The sequence below is a fragment of the Apis cerana genome, linkage group LG9, assembly GCF_029169275.1.
Source record: "Apis cerana isolate GH-2021 linkage group LG9, AcerK_1.0, whole genome shotgun sequence".
NCBI lineage: Eukaryota > Metazoa > Arthropoda > Insecta > Hymenoptera > Apidae > Apis > Apis cerana.
The window spans coordinates 2,536,798-2,542,111 of record NC_083860.1 but is presented as its reverse complement, the minus strand read 5'-3'; the positions used below and the strand labels follow the sequence as shown (position 1 = coordinate 2,542,111).

At 23.4% G+C, this 5,314-nt stretch overlaps 1 long non-coding RNA gene across 1 annotated transcript; it reads right to left on the bottom strand.

Annotated features, from left to right (window-relative positions):
* Window positions 1–572: 572 nt before the first annotated feature.
* LOC133666728 (uncharacterized) lies at window positions 573–1,628 on the bottom strand. The gene is made up of 2 exons (XR_009831260.1): window positions 1,482–1,628; window positions 573–1,382 (listed from the first exon to the last, which is right to left on the bottom strand). It is a non-coding gene; the product is annotated as an uncharacterized LOC133666728 (long non-coding RNA).
* Between the last annotated feature and the right edge of the window lie 3,686 nt (window positions 1,629–5,314).

The window sequence follows — 5,314 nt, the reverse complement described above, 5'->3', positions numbered from 1 at the left end:
ATTTAAAGCTATGTTTATTATGTATAGATTCTGTTTGAACTTTATGAAACTAGATATAGAAAAAGATATAGAAAAAATAAATCAATGTTTTTGATGAAAATTTTAATATTTATAATATTAATTTAATTTAATAATAATTTAAAATTAGAAAAATTATGAAAATCAGAATTTACAAAAATGAATATCATTTCTATTAAACTTTACTTTTATAATTTGTTTGTGCAGCTTAAAAAAATATACATATCATAAATTATCACTAGCTTCAAATAAGATGATCACTAGCTTCAGATAAGATAATTTCATGGCACAATAAATGGAAATTTACAGTAAATTTTTTGTCTCAATTTTGATAATTTATATACAAGATTTGTATATAAAAATAATTAAACTTAAACATTAAAACTAGGATAAAACTATTTACATATTAACTTAGGAGAATTTATAATTAAAAAACTTCAGATTTGTTATTTTTTGTTCAATACGCTATTTAAGTATGATTATTCGTTAAGAATTTAAAAAGATGATTAATTTCTATAATTATACTAAGTTGTAAAAAGTAAAATGTCAATAAATCATTATTTTTATCTATTTATTTAAACAGTTACAATTATAAGAACATAAAATTCTAAACAATATTATACAAACTGTAATATTCATGTGACACGTTTGGAAGGTTAATTCTAAAGACTAAAATATAAAAGTTGATATATAAAAATGTCGATTAAGACTTATTTGTAAAGTTATAAATAGTTTAAGTTCACATTAAATGAAGCAAGATAAAGTAAGATAACTTTATGTCATATCATCGTCTTACTCACTTTTTCCGTTTCATTTTAATGCCAACTTAAACTCTTTATAACTTAATAAATAAATTTTAACTGATATTTTTACATTTGTTTTAATCTTTAAAATCAATTTTTTAAATTTTATACCAACTTTGAATAATTATATTTGTTTTGATATTAAATATTCAAGATTTAACGTAAATATTTAAAAAAAAAATAATATTTCGTTTCAACGAATACGAAAATTCATTGATATTAAAATTACTTCATCGTCTGATACCTGGATCGTGAGGAATGACGAAACAATAAGAGCGAGAAACAGGAGAGTGGAGCTAATATTAAACATCGGGATACGTGGACTGGTGCTGTTCGTTTTATTGTCTCAGCTTAAACAATGAATCGCAGTGGTTATTTGCGAAGTGTGAGACAGGGAGATGGGATGCAACGCTGACACAAGCACCATCAGTGCTCAGACAAGGAGGGTCCTTCGTCTCGCCATTTCCAACCTCTCTCGTACGCTTACCGACATCATCAACCAATAGGAGCCGACGTTCACCGATCTTCTTTACACGCATTCACACATTGAAACATCGTTACCTGTACAGAATACGCGTACCGCAAGCCTGGCTCAGCCACTTTCAGACACCTTAGAATTAACGTGGTGATTTCGAGTGCCCTAGGGAATTCTTTACTTACCGCCAGCTACGCCCTCTTTTTCCAGTTAACGGTCCTGGTTGAAGTTTTATCGGCCTGTTGTGCTTACCAGTCGAAACCGATTTATGAATATTTTTCCACGGAGAATAGAGTATATAATAAAATAAAATAAGATATAGTTTTCTCGAGAGCAACATGGATCGCTTAGCTGACTATGCTATAGAATCGTATTCGATGGATGGGTTTAAATAATGTGTAAGGCAATTTCGATTATGAGAATTCTAAGCTTTTTGATTGGATGATTAATTTATTTGAATGATATAATGTAATACATACTTGTTTGTATATCTCGAAAATGAGTGAAATATTTAAAATTAAAATTGGAATAAAAGTATAATTTATCAATTTTATGAGTTATAGGCTTTTATTTTTCAATAGTCTCTATTTAAGAGATATAAATTTCTTTTATACATGATATATTTTTATTTTGTTATTTAAATACTTTTTTTAAATCGATTCTGAATTAAAAATGTTATTATCTTTTTTATTATTCACATTGAAATTTGAATATTTTTAGTTCTTTTCAATTTGAGATATTTAGAAGAAATTGAAAATCATTGACAAATATTGAAATTTTAATTTCATATCTTTAATGAGATAATAAATTTGTTATTTAATAGTTTATTAATAAAAAATTAGCAAGTTTTTGTATTAATGCATTCTCAATTAATAGATATATTTTTCGATCGATATATAAAATTATAATTATAATTTTCAAATTTTAATATTTGCTTATTTTCTTTAGAATTATAAATTATAAAATGATATATTTTTCTTGTATTTTCTTTTATAATGACATAAATATAATTAATGCATTCCAATTTAAAATCAGTCAAAGAAACAATATTAAATAAAATTTAATTTAAATTTATAATTAGGTATAATAAATACAAATATTATAAAAATTATATAAAAAATATATAATATATATCACTTTCTCATTTATTTCAAACTTAAAGATTTATATTATTTATATACATATTAATATTGTAACAAACAATAATATATCTCCTTTTGACTTTCTGATTGAAAGATAACAACGTTTAATAATCTGTTGCATCGTAAATCGAATTTTTTTGCAATATATCCCATGAACAACTGGAATGTAAAATGTGGTCATGTTTCCATTTTGCTTGCAGACTGTTTTTCATAGTTTTTATTTAACCTGGCATGAAAGCAACTGACGAGTTTGAATCATCGAGCATGCGGTAAATTTCTTTCTTATGAAGAAAGAATCCACATTTTTCGAGTTCGTTTTCGGTTGTCTTTTCTTCTCCTTGGGGAGTCATTGCAGAAACTCGAAAAGAGAAACGGTGAACCTAGTGGCTTTTACTAATTTACGCTATCATTAATCACATTCGCTTGTTTCATTCTCTAATTTTGTGTGCCACAAATGTTAGTAATTTTTCATTTACCGAGTAAATAAAGGAAGAAAAACTATTATTAGGTATAAGAATTGCATTCAGAATTAAGTGAAAGTTTTTTAAACATATTGAATTTTAAAAGTTAATACATGATAATTTGGAAATCGTATATTTTGTTTAAATGAATTTTTTAGTTATCGACATTATTATGATATCAATATCATCCAGATATAATTAGATATTTGCCAATTTCAAATAGACAAATGTTTATTGAGTTATTGATACTTAATATTGAGTAAATACAATATTTTAATTGTAATTTTTTATCAAATCAATTATTTGAATATTAATATTATTATTTTTTAATATTATTTATAAAAAAATTTCAAGTATTTGTTTTATATTTGTTCTTTGAATATATTTCTTTCTTTTAAATAAATTTTTAATTTTTTCTCATAGGAATATTTTTATTTAATATTTATTAAATAACAAAAGTAAAAAGAATTATATAATTATATACAAAAAATGTATACATTTTTATTAAAAACTAAAAATACAGAAAGAATTAAATGTAATTATATTTTGATATATTACCAATAAAAATAATTGATATATAGTCTAGTTTGTATGATAAAACACATTAAAATTGTTTAAGTTATTTAAATTTTTGTTTCGTTGATATATCAAATTTTCATAGCTATTTTTAATTGAAGTTGCATGATTTCTGAAAAGTTTTTTGAAGATAAAACAGGTGGTAACGTATCATTTTATATACAAGATTGTTTTTTCAACAGTTGTTATTATTACAAGACTTAGTCGTGTCTTTGAAAAGAGCAGTTTTTAAAACTTCACATAAATCTATCTGGCACATTCATTCGTTTTAAACTGTGCAAAAGACTGCAAGACATTGCAATCCATTTAGCTCAGCCCACTTTCTCGAATTACTTTAGTGGGAGAACGCAGATACGAAATAGTGTACACAACGAAAAATTGCTTGCTCAAACGAAGAAATGCTTTCAACAAAAATGTGCAAAGGCTGTTTACAATGATAATATGTTGGAATTATACGTAAGTATATCATATCTTTATTAGGCTATTATAGAATACTTGATATCCTTTATTTTTACACTGATTAATAATACGATTTAAAGCTTAAGATGATTTTCATTTATAATAAAATTCTTTAATTTTATAATAGTTTATAAAGTAATTTAAAAATTTATGATGAAATTAATTCTTAATTGATTCAATTTTTCTTTTCTTTTCCAAGAGAAAAGAAAAATATTGTACTATTTTAAATTTTTAATAATTAATAAAATTTTATAATTTTCTCTAATAAGATATTTATTGTTCATTACTATATAATATAGTGTCAATATTTTCGTGAAATACTTTTAAAGAATAAATTTTAAAGATTAAAATAAATACAAAAGTTGATATACAAAAATATCACTTAAGGCTTATTTATTAAATTACGAACAATTTAAATTCATATTAGAAAAAATGAGACAGAGATAAAATAGATATTTTTATCTCGTTTCATCTAATATTAACTTAAATTACTATTTACTTCTTATAAATATGGCCTAACTGATATTTTTATGTATCAATTTTTCTATTTATTTTTTATATTTGTAAAATCGATTCAATATATTAATATTTTTTATAGTTTCTATACATGTTATCTATAATTATAGTGCAGAAGAAACGTCTTTATTTAATTAAATCCTGAAATTATATATTTTATTATTGGAATAATAAAATATTACGTGAAAATTAGAAAAAAATTATTAATAAAACAATAAAATGATAAAAACAATAAATTTCTATAAAATAATGAATGATACGTTTTGCCGGCTGTCGATTGATTATTAGTACGTATTAATACCGCTAGATGGCCACAATCATGACCAAATTACCGCACGGAAGTGGCGATCGGCATACACGACGATCCACAGTACCGATTACTGCTGCTAGGTGGCTCCAAGCGTCATCACGATTCTTGTTAGCTTTATCCATATTTTCAGATAGATATATATATATATATGATGAATATACAATATAACAATAGGTAAAGTATAGAATAAATATGATATAGAATGATTTCTTTTCATAAAATATTATATTTAGTCTTACTTTATTTATATATATACTAATCTAGTCATTAAAATCAAACAAACGATTCCTATTAATACGATAGAGATCTTGCGTATCTCTATTTTTCAGAATAGAATAGTTAGGAAGATTTTGACAATCTTTTTGATTCTTAAATCTTATAATTTTTCCTTTCACTGATTCAAATTTATAAGTTATCATTTTCTATAATTAATTGATGATTACATCTTGCGAAAAGCGAAATTCAGATTTGTACAATAACAGTATTAATGCAATAAAATCATTAGTTATAAATAAATTTGTTAAAAATAAAATTAATTTAAAAAGAAAAATAAA